This window comes from Magnolia sinica, unplaced genomic scaffold (assembly GCF_029962835.1).
Source record: "Magnolia sinica isolate HGM2019 unplaced genomic scaffold, MsV1 ctg348, whole genome shotgun sequence".
NCBI classification, from domain to species: Eukaryota; Viridiplantae; Streptophyta; class Magnoliopsida; order Magnoliales; family Magnoliaceae; genus Magnolia; species Magnolia sinica.
In genome coordinates, this window is record NW_026682814.1 from 353,291 (window position 1) to 373,156 (window position 19,866).

Here is a 19,866-nt window from a genome sequence, read left to right on the forward strand (position 1 = left end):
TGAAAAGAGAATTCCCACTGATTTCAGTAGAAACCAGTGTGGGAATTAAATTCATTGATTTCCATTATGCATAAACCCAAAAAAATAGACTTGGGTCAACTTGATCCTGTCAAAACATGAAAACCAAATAGGTTTTAGGTTATAGGTTATAAGTTTAGGTTATAGGTTATAGGTTAAGGTTTTAGGTCATAGGTTTTGGTTTAGGTTAAGGTTATAGGTTTAGGTTTAGGTTTAGGTTTAGGTTAAGGTTTAGGTTTAGGTTATAAGTTATAGGTTTAGGGAATTGAGAATAGGTTATAGGTTATAGGTTTAGGGATTTGAGAATACATTTAGGTCAAGGTTTAGGTTTAGGTTTAGGTATATGTTTATGTTATAGGTTTATGTTTGGGTTTAGGTTATAAGTTATAGGTTTAGGGATTTGAGAATACATTTAGGTTTTAGGTTTAGGTTTAGGTTTAGGTTTAGGTTTTAGGTTAAGGTTATAGGTTTAGGTTATAGGTTTAGGTTTAGGTTCAGGTTATAGGTCATAGGTTTAGGTTTAGGTTTAAGCCATAGGTTTAGGTCTAGGTTTAGGGAATCAGGTTCGGTTTCGAGTTTGGATCAGGTTTAGATATTCTCTAGTATTATCTACCATTGAACCTAGTATTATCTACTATATACTAGTAACATACAACCAATATTGGGGCACCATACCATAAGCTACAAGAATTTCATGTCCCCCTAAACAAGGTATCCTCCATTGATAACATATATATATATATATTATAAGTTTTTTATTTTCATTTACATTCGCAAATACATTCATCATCCATCCAAGAAATTGAAACATTCATCATCCTCAAACAAGTAACTAATTATCTAACTTACAAATACGATTATCACATAAGTTTCCAGATAAGCTAACCTTCTCGCTTTTAGTAACCTTCTCCAATTCAGATATACATACATACATGTATGTACGTATAGATACACACGTCTATGCATGTATATATATATATATGTATGTATGTATACACGCATTCATATGCATATGCATGCATACATGAGCAGTAGCATACACTTTCCTTTTTTATGTGGAGAAATGGTGAGATACAGCATCTGTATTTGATCCAACTGTTTCCTTACCACCAACATCTCACATTTATATGATGTAGATCACAACAGTACATTCATCCCTTCCATCAGCTGCCGATAGATTTTGACATTGTAGACCACCCAATGAGTGAAAGAAATGGCTGTGGAAGTTCACATTCAGCTACTGTATCTGATCATTTCTCCTCTCTATCAGCAGCATTCACCAATTTGCAACTGCAGGCTCTGCTTAAACCCTTAAGGGGAAATGGCGTGAGATCCTGGTCTTTCACTAGGTGGGCCATCATGGGTATGTTCCCTACCGTAAAAAAATAAAATAAAATCTTGATGGTTAGTTCATCAGGTAGTCCAGTTGAATGTGGACATGCACATTCACCACTTGATCACCTACCAAATGAACGACTGAGATCTTACACGTGTGTGGAACTAGTGTTAGGCACAGGACCAATTGCAATTCCATCCCACCTAATCCCTTCTAATCCCACTGCCCAAACACGCCCTATATCCCCAAATCCCCAAATTGAGAAAATTAGGGATTTAAATCCCAGATACATCAATTAGGGATTTCGAATCCCAAATCCCAAATTGGGAAGTTCAGATCCCCATTCCCAATTCCAGATTCCGATTAGGGATTTCGGAACCCAGATCCCTAATCCAGTTACAATTAAGATTTCAGATCCTTAATCCCCTATATTCGTTCATGGATTAGGGATTTAAATCACTTAATTAGAGATTTCAAAATCCATAATCCCTGAATCAGGTATTAGGGATTTGAATCCCCATATCAGGAATTAGGGATTTCCATCCCAAATCAGCTGTTAGGGATTTCGGATTTGAATCCCATATTGTGAAATCAGGGATTTTGAATTCAGATCCCTAAATCCAGATGCCAATTAGGGATCTCAGGGATTTTTAATTCAGATCCCTAAATCCATATGCCAATTAGGGATCTTCAAACCCTAAATCCAAAGATTAGGGGTTTCAAAATCGGTATATTCAGCTTGCCCTTACCTGCGATTGTGGGAGCTGACTGCCATTATCAAAGTCCAATCTCAGCATTAGGGATTCCAGATCTTACTCGAACCTGCATCCTCTGTTGCCACTAATATTCGACTGCGATAGAGGAAACAGGAGCTCGATCTTAGGCCTGACCACCCTCTTCTCGATCTTCCCTCTCTTCCATTAATCGGCGTCCTATTGCAGATTCCAGCCAATCAGCAAGTCGCGTATCACCAGAAAATATGGAGATGTTGTCCTTCATCTTCCATCTTCCAGCGTCTGCACGGGTAGGGCGTACGTGGGTAGGGCGTTCGGCAACCGACCACAAGAGACGGAGAGGGAGGGACAGATTGGGGAATAGAGAGAGAGAGCTGGAGCAAGATCGAGAGAGAGAGAGAGAGAAATGGAGGGATTTTTGGGCGCGGCTCTGTTTTGAGCGCGTGCCCGATTTTGGGAAACGGTGGTTGGTGCTCTGTGGGACCCACCATGATGTGTGTTGCATCCATGCTGTCCATCTATTTTTACAAATGATTTTATGACATGAGATGAAAAATGGGGTATATCCCAATCTCAAATGGACCACATTACAAGAAACAGTGTTGAATGAGTGTCGACCATTAAAAATATTTTGGGAGCCATAAAAGTTTTGGATCAAGCTGATTTTTGTTTTTTCCCTTCATCTGGGCCTGTATGACCTAATCAACATGTTGGATGTCAAATAAACAGTACAGTGGGCCTTATGAGGATTTTAATGGTGGATATCCAATCACTATTGTTTTCAAATGGTGTGGTCCACCTGAGATTTATATCCCTCTCATTTTTAGGATCAAGCCATAAAATGATCTGTAAAAATGGATGAAACAGAATGGATGAAACACATACATCATGGTGGGTCCCAACAAATGATTATGAATATTTTAATGGATGGTAACCCCTCTCAACTTTTGAATGTGGTGTGACCCAAAAATGTCATGGATTAACTTGATTTTTAAGCCCCGGGCCCACCATGGAATGGTGCATCTGACTAATTAGGTAGATGTTCGACACCCATCATGGTAGACCCCACAGAATTTACTCTGGCAAGGGTAACGAGTAACTCACCTAAACTTAGTGGAGAAGGGTTTCCTTAAAACATTTATAATCATACCATAAGATGATCTTTCAACACTGTTTCCACACTGTTTTGGTGAAATGTGGCCACTCTTTTCTATGGTGGGTCCACTTGAGCTTTGGATCTGCCCCATCAGTCAGATGCACCATTCCATGGTGGGCCACGAGCTTAAAAATAAAGTCAATCCATGACTTAGGTGGGCCACACCACATTCTATAATTGAGAGGGTTACCCTCCCATTAAAACATTCATAATCATTTATTGGGCCCACCTAGTGTGGTTCATAGATCCAGCCCATTCATTATGTGTGTCCCACTTGGATGAGGAGTCAGACCAAGTTTCATACACATCCAAAACTCATGTGGGCCCCACCAAATGCTTTTAGTCAGCCATTGGATGGTTTAGGGGGAGTAGCAATCTGTTCCCCTTATTTGTGGTGTGGTCCACTTAAATTTTGAATATGATTAATTTTTAGATAATTCTGTAAAATGATCTTGAAAAATGGATGAACGATGTGTGTTGATCCCAAATTTTGGGTAAATCCAAAACTCAAGTGGACCCTGTCACATAAAACAGTGTGGAATAATGATTTCCACTGTTGATACCTTCCTTGGGCCCACAGTAATGTTTGCCATCCAACATGTTCATAATATCAAAAAGATATGAATGAAGGGAAAACACAAACATCGGCTTGATCCAAAACTTCTATTAAATGCACGGTGTTGATGTTCGACACACATCATGATGGGCCCTACAAAACTTACTAACATTAATTCTTAGTCTCAGGGTGTCAATAAGTTGGGTCACAATTTTGACTAGAATATTTAACCCATTTTACATGTCTGGTCGATTCACTTTATTTTACTGATCATTACCCTCAAATTGACTAGTTACTCGCCCTGATCATGTTACATATGAGAAAGATATTGGGCAAACAAGATTGATCAACAATTTGAGTGAATTTTGATTTAAACATCTGAAGTTATTACTCTTCAATCTGGACTGATCAGACTATCCAAAAATGGTTAAAGGTTGTTCATAATATCAAAAATATATGAATGAATAAAAAACACAAACTTCAGCTTGATCCAAAACTTCTATGGCCTCCAAGAAATTTTAAATGGTAGAGGTTCAATCACACTATTTCCTGTGGTGTGGTCCACTTGAGTTTTGGATATGCTTCCTTTTTGTTCTTTAGACCTCAAATTATCTGTTAACATGGATGAATGGAGTGGATAAAATAAATAAATAACAGTGGACCCCATAGAGTTTACTCTAGTAAGGGTAACGAGTAACTCACCTAAATGTAGTAGAGAAGGGTTTCCTCAAAACATTTATAATCATATATTGGGCTTGTCTAAATGTGATTCACATATCCAACCCACTCATTATGTGTGTCCCACTTGGATGAGGGATCAGACCAAGTTTCAACCACATCCATGTCTGTATTAACTTATAAACAGATTGGATCTCAAATAAACATCACGGCGGGCCCTAAGAAGGTTTCAATAGTGGGTGTCACTGTCCCACTCTTTTCTATGGTGGGTCCACTTGAACTTTGGATCTGCCCTGTCAATCAGATGCACCATTCCATGGTAGGCCACAAGCTTAAAAATAAAGTCAATCCATGACTTGGGTGGGCCACACCACATACTATAGTTGAGAGGGTTACCCTCCCATTAAAACATTCATAATCATTTATTGGGCCCACCTAGATGTGGTTCATAGATCCAGCCCATTAATTCATTATGTGTGTCCCACTTGGATGAGGAGTCGGACCAAGTTTCATACACATCTAAAACTCATGTGGGCCCCACCAAATGCTTTTATATGTTTTAGAGATGTCTTCACATAGTTTTAGATGGTATGGCCCACCTAAGTACTCTCGTATATGACTGATTTTTGGACTTAAAGGGGACACATCAAATGCATGGTGTTGATGTTCTACACACATCATGGTGGGGCCTACATAGATTAACCTCATGGGAAGTTCCCATGAGGTGACCTTATAGTACCCTTTCACTATTTAGGTAACTCCTTCATGGGTGTTACTCTAACCGTATAGGGCCCACCTTGATATATTTTATGTATATTGACATTGTCCATATATTTTTCCATCATATTTTAGGATGTGATTTCAAATCACAAGAACTCAATAATCTCAGGTGGGCCATACCAATCAAAACAATGATGAATAACTATTAAAAACCTTTTGAAGGCCACAAAAGTTTTGGATCAATTGATCTTTGTAGTTTACCTTCATCTAGATCTCCTTGACATTATCAACAAGTTGGATTGCAAATAAATATTACTAAAACCTTACGATGGGCTCTTTATAATTTTTAATGGCGAGGTACTATATTATCATTATTTCCAATGGTGTGGTCCACTTAAGATTTAAATCTACACAATTTTTTATACCTGGCCCAAAAATGGGTTGGAGAAACGTATGGGTGGTAAGGATATACAACAAATCATCAAAATCTCACTTTTGTTATCTAACTTTTCAATTTTTATTGTCAAAATACAAAATCTAGTTTTCTTTTTTAAAAAATATATATTTTTTTACAATTTGTCAATTTTTTTCACAATTTTGTTTAATTTCTTAAATTTCCTTTTTCAAAATATCATTTTTTTCATTTCACTTTTGTTATATAACTTTTCAATTTTTGTTGTCAAAAGACAAAATCTACTTTTCTTTTTTAAAAAATATATATTTTTTTACATTTTATCAATTTTTTCCTAATTTTGTTTAATTTTTAAAATTTTCTTTTTCAAAATATCATATTTTTATCGATTTTTTTTTTTTCAAAATTATCAACATTATTCAAAGTTCTTAATTTTTTTTTTTCAAAATCTAGATTTTTATGAAATTATAGTTTTTTTTTCAAAATTTAAATTTTTCTTAAACATTTTTAATTATTTTTCCAAGCTTCTCAACTATTTTTTTTTTTCGAAATTCATAATTTTTTTGAGTTTTTTCATTTTTGACCTGAGCATCTAATAGAGACAGTCTTTGACAGTCTCTAATAGACACGGTCTTTGACAGGGCTATAAGACGGTTTAGGACCATCTCTAATAGAGACGATCCTTAACAGTCTTTAATAGAGACGGTCTAGGGCCATCTCTAATAAAGACAGTCCTTAACCGTCTCCGATAGAGACGGTCTTTGACAGTCTCTAATCGAAACGGTGTTTGACAGGTCTGTAAGATGGCTAAGGACCGTCTCTAATAGAGACGGTCTTTGACAGTCTCAGATTATAAGTAAAAGACGGCCAATGACCGTCTCTAATAGAGACGGCCAATGACAGTCTCGGATGACCATATATAAGATGGTCAAGGACCATATCTAATGCCGACGGCCAATAACCATCTCAGATGACCCATATAAGATGGTCAACGACTGTCTTAAATGATTTGTGGACGTTTAAATTTTTAAGACAATATTAAGGACGGTCAAGGGCCGTCTAAAATTTTAGAGACGGTCTACGGCCGTCTCTAAAGCGTCTTTAAACCAAGCAATTTTAGAGAGTCCAGAACCGTCTCTAAATCAGTCATTTTTTTCCATTTTTCACGTAGTGTCTGTGAGGGCATATACATGCAAGGCCATTAGATACTAGAGTTTTAGATCAAGCTGAAAATTAGGCTCATAAAATTTCAAGGGGCGCCGCATCACATGGACCGTTCAGATTTTGTGCCTAATATACTTGTGCAGATGTGTGCATGGGTGCTGAAGTCACCATCACGGGACCACTGGAATGGGTCTATCCGTAAGGAGGCCAGGAAGCACTACTGGATCTTTTGTTTTTTTTTTTTTTGGGTAGTATTTATTCTTGAAGCTAAAAGTTTAAATGAGCTTAAAAAAACCTAGCTGATTTGACGCTGAGTTGACCGCAAGGTTATTTAGAACCTCAAATAACTTGTAAATGGTTATTGGAAAACTTGAAAATGTGGGGTCTACCAGCAACTTGTTAAATGTCATCACCACCTCTCTTGAATATTCCGGAGTCTTTTGGAAACTTCCAAACATTTTTAAAAATTTTTAGAATTTTCTAGAACCTTCCGGAAACTTGTAGAGTTTGATAGAGTTTTCTTGACTCTTTCAAAATGTTCCGGACTATGCTAGAACCTTCCGAATTCTCTTAAAATGTTCCGGAATATAATAGAACCTTATAGGATATTTGGAAGCTTCTACAATTCTTTAGAGTTATATTGATTCTAGAATCTTCCATAGCTCTCTATAAATATGGGGAGAGCCTCATTATGTACACAACACATAAACAACAAAGAGTGAGTTCAAGAGTGAAAGCAAGGTGTCCAAGTATTAAGACTTTAAAAGAGTTTTTCCTTATGTGTGAGAGTTGTCATTCAAGAATAATAGTTTGTGAGTGTTGTAAAGCATACCCTTGTTGTGTGCAAGTACTTGTAATAAATATAATTACATTTACTTGTCGTGTTCAACTTTTCAATTTGGTATCAGAGCAAGGTTTGGTCGGGATCCTTTTTCTAAGGTGATCGTGCTCAGTTTGGAGACTGTGAAGTTTGTTGGCTTGCTTGGTAAAGGGAGTAATAATCACATCAAGTCACGATAACGGATCTTGTGAACATAACAAGCGGAGTTACAAGGCTTAACAACCACAACTATCAAAGTTGGAGGAGTCACATTAAGTCCTACCTTGAAGGACAGGACTTGTGGGATGTTGTTAATGGGAATGAGATTACCCCACCTCCTAAGGAAAATGCTGAAGCACTCCGAAAGTGGAAGATTAAGGCCGGGAAGGAAATGTACGTGCTCAAGTCAACCATTGAGGATGAGTTGCTTGAGCGAATCAAGGACGATGATACACCCAAGATGGCATGGGACACGTTTACATCATTGTTTTAAAAAATAAATGATGCTCGACTTCAATATTTGGAGAATGAGTTAATGTCCACCACCCAAGGAGAAGTCTATAAGCCAATACTTTACAAGAGTAAAGGATTTATGCCGAGAAATTTTAGAATTGGATCCTAAAGCAAATATTCATGAGGAAAGAAGAGGATGATCATTATACACGGGTTGAAGCCCAAGTATAATGCTTTTATCACGGCAGTACAAGGTTGGTCTACTCAACCTACTCTTATAGAGTTGGAGAATTTTTTGGCCAATCAAGAAAGTTTATACAAGCAAATGGCTGGAGTGTCAATAAACAAGGAAAATGAAGCACTCTACTACAATAATAAAAAAGGTGGACATCGACAGCAAAACAAAAAGGGCGAACAAAGTCAGCAGAACTTTAGAAAGTCCAAGAAGAGAGAACCGCAAGGAAGAAGTCCTCGGATAGGGAGAGTTCAATCCGACAATTACACAAATAAATGATGATCCTCCGTATTTCGAAGGTATGATATAGAGTGTTTCAATTGCGGCAAGAAATGTTACTTTGCAAAAAAATGTTGGCTCAAGAAAAAATTAGGCGAAGGTAACTTGGTGACTTCCAGAAATCACCAAGAAGACAATGAAGATGACTGGGACTTTTAGGCATCCTTAGCAGTGTCTGAATCCATCAAAGGAGATTGCTCAGAGAAAGAGATAGATTTTGATGAACCACTCAAGCAGTCTAACACAATCACTGATGAAGTAGCTGCTTTCTCAATAGTGACAAAGACTAGTGAAATAGCCCTTGCCGCAGTTTCCAATCAAGGAGTTATCAACTACAGTGATGATTGGATCATTGATTCAGGGTGCTACACATCGAGGAATGTTGTCTTTGATGAAGCCTTATCACGGTGGTCGCCACTGAAGGAGCTGCCAAACTGTCAAGACTTAATAGATGAACTGCATGAGAAGAAGAGGGAGACAAGGGAAGGAGAAGAATCTCCTAGATCAATTAAGGAGTTGATGCCTACAGCACGAGATGGTGAGCAAGTGCCTAATCTGTTTGGAACACCAGATAAATCGATAAGTCCATGGAAAAGTGGAGTACATCAAAGTAGTCCAGAAGAGCTTTACTCGAGTCAACATGAGGTTGCGGTAGACAACCCACCACTTAGGAGGACGAGTAGACAGAGAAAGCCTAACTCAAGATACGTGGATGCTGCCTTAGCAGAAGAAGAGACCGTGAAAGAGCCAACGACATTTAAAGAAGCATCCCGAGACATAAAATGACAGAAGGTGATGGAAGAAGAGATTAAGGCATTGAACCAAAATCAGACTTGGGAACTAGTTCCAAAACCCAAGAATGTGAAGCCAATATCATGCAAATGGGTGTACAAAGTTAAGACTCGCCCCGATAGATCAATAGAAAGGTACAAAGCTCGACTAGTGGCTAGAGGATTCTCATAAGACTATTGGTTGGACTATGATGAGACTTTTAGCCCAGTAGTAAAAATTACAACGGTGCGAGTACTACTAGCACTTGCAGCGAGCAAATCTTGGAAGCTGTGGCAGATGGATTTGAAGAATGCCTTTCTACATGGAGCAGCCAAGTGGTTTCCAGAGTAAAAGGCATCAGGATTATGTCTGCAAACTAAAGAAGGCTTTGTATGGGCTTAAACAAGCACCGAGGGCATGGTACGACAAGTTAGGGGAATTCTTAGTGTAAAGCGGGTTCTCGGTAGCACCTACAGACTCCAGTCTCTTTGTAAAATTTCAGGAAGGTAAACTAGCAATCATGCTAGTGTACGTGGATGACTTGATCATCACTAGAGATGATGACGGTGAGATTGAAAGGACAAGAGAGAACTTGTCCGTATGATTCCAAATGAAAGAACTTGGAGAACTGAAGCATTTTCTTGGGCTGGAGATTGACCAAAGCAATAAAGGCATATTCCTCTATCAGTAGAAGTATGCCAAAGACATATTAAAGAAATATAGGATGCTCGAATGCAAGCCAATTGCCACACCTATGGAGGCTAATGCCAGGCTATGTTCGAAAGAAGGAAAAGACTTGGAAGATGTAACTATGTATCAACAAATAGTTAGTAGTCTAATCTACCTTACATTATTGCGACCAGATATATCTTATGCAGTTGGTGTGGTTAGCCAGTTCATGCAAACACCAAAGAAGCCGCATCTTGAAGCAATACGTCGAATACTGAGGTATGTGAAGGGTACGATAGACCTTGGTCTATTGTACAAGAAAGGTGGAGCGTGCAAGATAGTTGGGTACTGCGATGCTGACTATGGTGGTAATCATGACACATGACGATCAACTATTGGATACGTATTCAACCTTAGCTCCGGAGCAATCTCTTGGTGTAGCAAGAGACAACCTACAGTATCTTTATCAACCACGGAGGCTGAATACAGAGCAATGGCAATGACAGCACAAGAAAGCACATAGCTTATACAGTTAATGAGGGATTTTCATCAACCAGATGATTATCCAATGATATTGCGCTGTGACAATCAATCAGCAATCTGCTTGGCTAAGAATCCAGTGTTTCATGCCAGGACCAAGCATGTGGAGGTATACTATCACTTCATGAGAGAGAAGGTACATCAAGGAGAAATCGACATGAGTCATGTGAAGACCGACAACCAAGTTGCAGACATACTCACGAAAGGACTTAGCAATGCTAAGTTCACCGAATTCAGAAAGCAACTTGGCATGATGATCAAGTCAGAATTGTGAGAGTTGGTGCTGAGGGAGAGTGTTAAATGTCATCACCACCTCTCTTGAATATTCCAGAGTCATCCGAAAACTTACAGACATTTTCAAAAAATTTTAGAATTTTCTAGAACCTTCCGAAAACTTCTAGAGTTTGATAGAGTTTTCTTGACTCTTCCGGAATGTTCCGGACTATGCTAGAACCTTCCAGATTCTCTTAAAATGTTCTGGAATATAATAAAACCATATAGGATATTTGGAAGCTTCTAGAATTGTTTAGAGTTATATTGATTCCAGAATCTTCCATAGCTCTTTATAAATATGGGGAGGGCCTCATTATGTACACAACACATAAACAACAAAGAATGAGTTCAAGAGTGAAAGCAAGGTGTCCAAGTATTAAGACTTCAAAAGAGTTTTTCTTGTGTGTAAGAGTTGTCATTCAAGAGTGATAGTTTGTGAGTGTTGTAAAACATACCCTTGTTGTGTGCAAGTATTTGTAATAAATATAATTACATTTACTTGTCGTGTTCAACTCTTCACAACTTTTGATAAGAGGGATCTCCAATGACTATATTTGGACTTTTATATTTACGACTTGTTTGGATATACCCTATTTGTAGCTTTCAAAATGTTTGGTTGGTGACCACCTTTGTAAAATTAGCTTATTGCTTAAACTTCCAACCCTAAACCAACTTCTCCTCTCTCTGATAGATAGTCCATATCATAGGTGGCCCTACATGATGGATGGTCCATATCAAAAGTAATCTCCACATTAAGCATAATGACATTGAAAGTGGGCCCCACATTAAGGTGGGCGACACAATGGACAGTCCACATCAAAGGTTGACCATTAATGATGAATGGCCCACATCCAAAGCCGGCCCCACATGATGGATGGCCCATTTTGAAGGTGTGGCCCACATAACAAATGATCCACATCAAAGGTGCACTCCATAGATTTCCGCTAGTTATTTGGGGTATATCAGAACAGTCTCTTATACCATAGTTCTAAAACTCGAAAGCTCAACATGTCTCAGAACTTAGTCAACTTGACTCAGCAAGAAATCAAGCTGAGTCACTATGAAACTCACTATGCTCAACACCACGTTGTGATACACTCTAATGCTGCATTTGGAAGCTGCAAGGATAGGATAGAAAGGAATACCAATTCATACAAACTTCTGTCTGAATACCATCTGCATGCATATGCATCCTTATCTTTCAAAAAAAAACAAAAAAACAAAAAAAAAAACATCGGCATCCTTACCTATCCCATCCTAACAGAAGCATGCTCAAGACGATGTTCCTGGCATTAACATTTTGATGCAACTCTACATCAAGGGTGTATTTGGTTGCAGCAAATATCATGATATTTCATGATTCATCAGTCTAATTTGGTGCAAATTTCCATGAAAGTTGGTGCTACAAATGGAAAATTCTAGTCATCGCCACACCAGCATCCAATTAATCAACATTGTCGACTGCCTTTTGTCGCGTTTGGAGTTCACAAAATCCGATGGAGATGGGTCAATGAACACATTGACCATAGTGGGTGGCGAAGTTAATAAAATCTGAAGGCAAAACAATAAAAATCCAAACCTTGGATTCAGCTACTCGAATTTGCATTCCAACTCCATATCACATGGATTTTAGCATGACCCCTCAATAGCTGCACACAAAAAAATGGACACGGATTGGGTACCACCCCCGCCTGACCCTAGCTAGGAACAGATAGGGGCTTTAAAGGGCCACCATGATGTATGGGTTTTATCCACAGTCCATCCATTTTGCCATATCATTTTAGGGTGCAAGCCCAAAATTGAGGCAGATCCAAGGGTCAAGTAGACCACATCCCAGGAAGAAGCAGTGATAATGAGACCTACCGTTGAAACCTTCCCAGGGCCCACTGTGATGGTTAATTGCCATCTAACCTGTTCATAAGGTCACATAGACCTGGATGAAGGGAAAACATAAATATCAACTTAATCCAAAACTTCTGTGGCCCCCAAAAAGTTTTCAATGGTAGGTGTTTAATCCCCACTTTTTCAATGGTGGGTTTTTAATCCCCCCTGTGAGATCCACTTGAGCCTTGGAACTGCCCATTTTTGGGCTAGTACCCTAAAATGATGTGGCAAAATGGATGGATGGTGTAGATAAAACCCATACATCACAGTGGACTCAAAGCCCTTTCCATTCCTAGCTAAGGGATGACAGGGGTAGTACCCAATCGGCGAACCAAAAAATCATGACAATTGAGATAATCCTAGTTATCCAAACAACTGCCTGTCAATAGATGGACTGATGGTGCAACAGGTCAGCAATGACAAAGAAAGAGACTGCATTTAAGGAGTGAGCAACTCAACAATCTGCAATAGACATGCCAAAATTCCGTGATCAACTGATCAATGGTTTTGGCAAGTGCCTGACTACTGCATGGAGGACATTTGATCAATGTGGCTTATGAGGCTCCTTGCCAGTACCACAACTATCTTGAAACAAGCCTTGAATATTCAGATGATCTGCCAATTCAAGATATTTACTATGCATGGGCTAGCATGCGGAGAGATCACAGTCATAAAAATAGCCTTGCACCTCTGAGCTTGGCCCAGGCTTGAATAAAAGATATAGAATCCGGGCAGGCTCTTTATATGGGGCCTAAATTCAGCCCTGGTGGACGCACAAGCCTAAATATCAAGGCCGAACATGGGACATGGTAGGCCAGGCCTGTAAGGAAGGTGGACCACCTGGGCTGCTGCCTGTGGTCATCCTCATTTAAGAGGTGTGAAGGTTTAAAATGGTCTCGGTAGGAAAGAGAAGTTACATATTCATTTCTGTTTTCAAAGAGATGTCCAGAGAAATGGTTGGCCATGAATCCTATGAACTTTTGAGTTCTGTAAAACCAGTAGAATTCGAATTGCCTTAAAATTTTCAAGGGATAAGCGCAAACTGCTGTCTGACCTGTCGCGTCATATCAATTCGTCCTGTTCGAGTTCATTTATTCTTTCGAGAATCTCCACTACAATCATCAATCAGTTTGCTAACATCATTCCAGAACAGACCTTCCACCAGAATCCCATCACGAGTAAACCTGCAAATCAAAGAAACATTCAAATTCTACCAATTGGATCTATGAGTGCTAATGATTTATACTCTCTTGCATAAGTTCATCCATACTCATGGATCGTGATCAAATTGTTCAACTCATTCTAAGTCAGATTCTTATATAAAATGGGATAACAACCCGTGCAACATAAAAGAGGCATTAAACAATGCTCAGCTTGAGAAAATCTATGGCATGCTTAGGTTCTGTTTGTACAAGTGACCATTGAACCCATTATTCAAATCCATGGGGCAGCTCGTGATTGATAGCCCATATACTGAGTATCTTCCATGTGGGGAAATCCCATATTGGTGGTCCATATGCTAAATATTGGGAAATCCTATAACTTTTAGTGGTATTGATAGACCATATACTGAGTATCTCCCATACGGGGAAATCCCATATTGTTGGTCCCTATGCCAAATATGGGGAAATCCTATGACCTTTTTGTGGTATTGATAGGCCATATACTGTGTATCTCCCATACAGGGAAATCCAATATTGTTGGTCCATATGCCAAATATGGGGAAATCCTATAACCTTTTGTTGTATTGATAGCCCATATACTGAGTCTCCCATACAGGGAAATCCCATATTGGTTGGCCATACGCCAAATATGGGGAAATCCTATAACCTTTAGAGGTTGCCAGTAGGCAGACAGTAAAAAAGAGAAATGGTCCACAGAGAAAAATACAACAGAACAATGACAGAAGATTCAACGGTCATGACCAATGTGGGAGAATTTTTGGTGCACCTGGAATTCATAATACAACCCATAATATCAACAGTTTGGAATTATTGGACTGTGATCACCACTTGTACAATCTTTTTTCTTTTCTGATGTGCATCCCCACTTGTACAAACTGAAAACCCAAGCTTACAGTAGATACACCTCATGCATAGTACAATAACTCCATGCCAAAACGAGGATTCCGGCATTCCATCCCTAGAAGGAGAAATTTGAAAATATATCAAATGAACTAACCACTTGGTGACACTCTTTGTGAAATGGACTGGTTTGTTGGCAGAAATAGATTTTGGATCTACGCTGGTGACGGACAGTGTATACAAGTCAGAGAATCTTGGCAGCTTGGAAGATACTATCAGTCCAGTGCTGTTAAATGATCCCTGCACACAACAATTGCAACTGAAAATTCACATCTCAAAAAAGAAGAAGAAGAAGAAGAAGAAGAAGAAGAAGAAGAGGGAGGGAGGGAGAGCATCAGCAACATAGTTTCATGGAGAATCCAAGACACCTAAAACCTCTGAAACTTCATCAAATGGTTCCACCTTAGGATCCTACATATCTAGGTAATGGATCAGGCTAGAGCATTTAACTGGATTTGCATTAGTTTTAGAAGAACTGATCATCTATAGGCAACAATACCACAACTTGGGGCACTGTACCATCTTTCTTGCCACATACCACTTGTTTAGAAAGTCAAAGGGAAAGTTGAAAATGATGAAGAGATCTATAAAGTCAAAGGAGAAGTTGAAATTTGAAGATGCAATAATGTTGGACCTACACTTAGATTCATTAATGAATCGATAGATGGATAGATTCATTAATGGATCAATAGATGGATCCATTAATGGTGGCGACCACATTGATAAACATGAAAATAGGCCTTAGTACTTGAATTAAAGCACTTTTGCAAAAGATGATTGTGGCACGAAACTGGGGCAAATATTTGAGGATCCACAAAGAAATTTTAAGTTACAACAAATAAGTTGGCACGAACAAAAGTGCAAGCGAAAGAGACATCATCTACAATTGACTCCCAACAAAGGTTGTGTTGAGTTGATGCATAGGCACCACCAGCTTCCGCTAAAGAAGAAGATTCATCGTAGAGATAGTACAAGTCCAACCATCTTGGGTAGATTAGATTGGTTTGAAATGAATCTCTTAGTTTTGGGGAATTCTCAGTGAAGATTCATTTAGGGTCTATAAAAGAGGGGTTGGTGTAGGAGGTAGGCATTCCAAAATTTTCCATATGTGAGATTTTCTTAAGTATTGTAAGATGAAGTTTGATATCAATAAAGTATATCTCCCTCTCTATTCAATTATTCTTGTGGGTGTAATCTTGTCCATTTCGTTACGAATTAGGTGTTAATGTCTCATTGACTTGATAACCAAGTTGCACCGGAGTTCCAAGATATCACCTTTAGGCTAAAGACTTTGTTTACCCATGGCTAATTCACATAGAGATAGAGTACAAATATTCTGTCTAATTTGCAAAGGCAACAACGTCACAGTAACAATTCTTAAGCTTGAAAGAAATTGAATTGGGTAATGAATCAAGTTTTGAGGCAGCATGGAATCAGGCACAAGTTTGAACATTTAAACCATGAGTTTGATCCATTATCAAATTAAGCAATTAAAGAAAAAATCTATTACTTCACAATCTACCTTCCATCAAGAATCAACGCGCTCCAAACAATGAAACACAAAAGGATATCAATAAAATGGATTTCTTCCAAATCACATAACTTGAAACAATCAATATACCTCCCTTTTGAAAAGTCAGTTTATGTTAATACAACTTATTGAGTTGTTGGGCCTAGTTTCAAGTGTCACTATGTTAACTGGATCACGATTCGTTTCGATACATGGTACAAGAACAAGCAAGCAGTACACTACTTCCTCCAATGCACTACGCCAAAATTGTGGAATTGCGACGAATTTTTGCGACGGATAATCCGTCGCTAATGGAAAAAGTACGTCGCTACACCCCTCAAAAATCCAGTCCAAACATCGTGGAATTTCCGACGGACCAAAATCCGTCGCTAAAATCTGATTTACGACGTATTTACGACAGATTTTGGTCCGTCGTAAGTTTGCGACGGACTAAATTCGTCGCAAATTTTGATTTCGTGACAGATTTTGTTCAATTGCAAATTCCCGCCCAAAATACCAAATGGCGACGCTTTTCAGTTGCTTTTGCGACAGATGATGGTCCTTCGTAAAAGGACTTGCCTTCACATTTTTATTTTTTTTAGAATATGGTGGAAAATCATGTTTTTTCTAGTCTAAGAATTGTTTTTTAATACAAATTTAGTGGTTTAATTGTACATATTTTTATCTAATATTATTTTTTAACAATTGATTGAATGCAAAAAAAAAATTAAATAAATAAAAATTGTTTTTATATCAAATGAGTGGAAATTATTAATTTTTTAAAATTGAAAACTAATATTTAAACGACGAGGGGTAGGGGAAGGATCATGTACGTTTTTCCGGCACATAACTCGGTATATAGCATAGTTTTATACAAGAATCAATACTGCAATTTATACATGAAATAAGGAATATTATTATTACAAAGGCCCACATGCATAATATTACATATGCATTCTATTTCATAAATCAATGTATAAATCTCTTCACTGTGAATATAGATCGACATCACAAGGTATTCTAGTCTAGTTTATAGAAAAATACTTGTGGATCAGTCAAAATAGCATTTTGGATTGCAAATGACCCATAATCCAGATAGCAAGATTCATAATTGAAAAGATAGGAAGATTGACGATTTCGGTAAAATTGTTCCCATTGGGTTATTGGTTGGTTAATATGATAAGGAATCTTTTTATTATTATTATTATTATTATTTTTATATGATAAGGAATCTAGTTTGTTTTGTTGTTGTTAGAGGCAAGTAGGTAATACTTTATACAGTTGCTCTTGGAGTTGCATTTGTTTTAACACATCTTGAGAAGCTTTGTTGTCAATCAAAACTAGGAAAAACAAGATTATGTCGAGTTGGGTTGGTTTGGACATCCAATGTGTAGGTTAGCCAAAATTTGCGAATCTCTTGAATTAATCTTTCCCTGGTCTGAACACTTGAATTAATCTTTCCCTGGTCTGAACACTACAACCATCTTCTTGATTGATGCCAATCACCCTCCTAGCCTTGCTTTTTGTAAATTTCTACACCACCACCATCAGTTTGTCTACAAAATTCAGTCATCCAATCTCCCAAGTTGACATGATTTTTCTGTCAAAAACTTGACTTTTCACCATGCTTCACCAATCCAATAGCATTAACTAGAGCATGAACTATGGGAGCTTTCACAACTAGAAGCTTTAAACCCGTGTTAGAAATCTTACTGCTATGATAACAATCAAAGTGTTTAAAATAAGTTGATTTCATTAGTTAATATATAATAGCTGAATATTGTATAAGTTGCATCAAACAAAGTTCTACTCTATCAATCTCACAATTGAATTAGAAGATAATGGTGGGGTCACACAATGCTCAGCAGAACATGCCTCCATCTGGTGGGCCCCACCATGGACGAGTGACGGACCAAACCCCATCAAACAATTACATCCACCTCATTAATGGTAATTGTCTATTGCATATCACCCCTTGGCCTTCTCTTATGTTCCTTTTACCCATCCAATTGCAAGTCAATTATTGAATAGCTAAAATTATCTAATAGAAGTACCTTTGCAGTGTCAAGCATCTGCGATAAAGCCCACCAGATGAACGGTCTACCCATGTGAAAATGCTACTATAATTCCAACCCAAATTGCATATTTCCCCATTGTTAGAAAAAAGAAAAAAGAAAAAAAAAGAACACAGAAGAAAAAATTTGACATTTTCCTAAAACCTGAAAAAAGAAGACGAAGAAGAAGAGCACACTGGAAGAGGATAAGTGAAAAGGATCGCATTCTTCTCCTTTTTTTAGATGATCAATTGCAACAATCTGTTGAAGATGATATACTTACCAAAAAGGAGTCAAAGATCTTAAAAAAATAAAAATAAAAATAAAAACAATCTAATTTCCAATAGATAGATTACACTGCAAAAACACTGAAAAGAAGATGATTTATTCTCCGAGAGATGTACAAGAATTAGGTTTTGAAGGATATGATGCGATGCATCCGATAAGGAAATCTTTGTTTTCCGGGAACTTACGGTTGAACTACGCGATGAGAGCAATGGCTATGATGACCGTTCCCACAAGCAATCTGATGTTGATCAGATGCACGTCTTCGGTGTATCCTCAGCCGGTGACGATCTGCAAGAAGAGAAGAGTTAGAACCTCATGTAAAGTCTCTGAAAACCCTAGAAATGCAAGAGAGAGATTGAGATAGATAGAGAGGGGGGAGGTATAGGGTTTTGGAACCTTGGAGACAGATTCATCAAGAAGGTGTTTGATGGAATGAGGATCCATCAAATTAGCTTTTTTAGGGTTGGGTTTGGGAGATGAGCTGCTGCCGTTGCTCGCCATCTCTCATTCTTCTTCTTCCTTCTTTCTAGCTTTTCCTATTTCCACCGTCCGAAGACAGAATACTCGCACGCAACCAATGCTTAGAGGAAGGAGCGCAGTATAGGGCTGGGAAGCAGACTGTGTATTGAGTAAACTCTATGGGGCCCACCATGACTGATGCATTTTATCCACTCCATCCATCCATTTTACTATATCCAAACCTCAAGTGGACCACATCACAATAAACATTGTGAATTTAACTTCTACCGTTGAAAAATTCTTGGATCAAACTGATAAGTGTGTTTTCCCTTCAAAAAGGATGGAAGACAAATAAAGACCTTAGTAAGGTTTCAACGGTGGAAATCATTATTTCCCCTATTTCCTGTGGTGTGGTCCACTTAAGGTTTAAATATACTTCAATATTAATCTCAACCTCTAATATGAGCTAAAAAAATGGATGAATGGCATGGATAAATTACAGACATTCACGGTGGGCCCAACAGAGTTTACTGGGTACGATAAAAGATTTGATTTAGCCGGTTACCTCAATACCAGCCCATTAGTTGGTGTCAAAGCTGTGGGCCCCACCATGATGTATGTGTTTTTCCATCCTGGCCCTCCAATTTTTTCCCGTTCATTTTAATGCATGAGCCCAAAATATGAGGCAGATCCAAATCTTCATGTGGACCACACCACAAGAAATAGTGGGGTCCGCCACCATTGAAACCTTCTCAGAGCCCACAATAAAGTTT

At 38.2% G+C, this 19,866-nt stretch overlaps 1 pseudogene; it reads right to left on the reverse strand.

Moving 5' to 3' along the window:
* Positions 1 to 13,519: 13,519 nt before the first annotated feature.
* On the reverse strand, positions 13,520 to 19,223 carry LOC131236241 (signal peptidase complex subunit 2-like; annotated as a pseudogene).
* Positions 19,224 to 19,866: the final 643 nt, after the last annotated feature.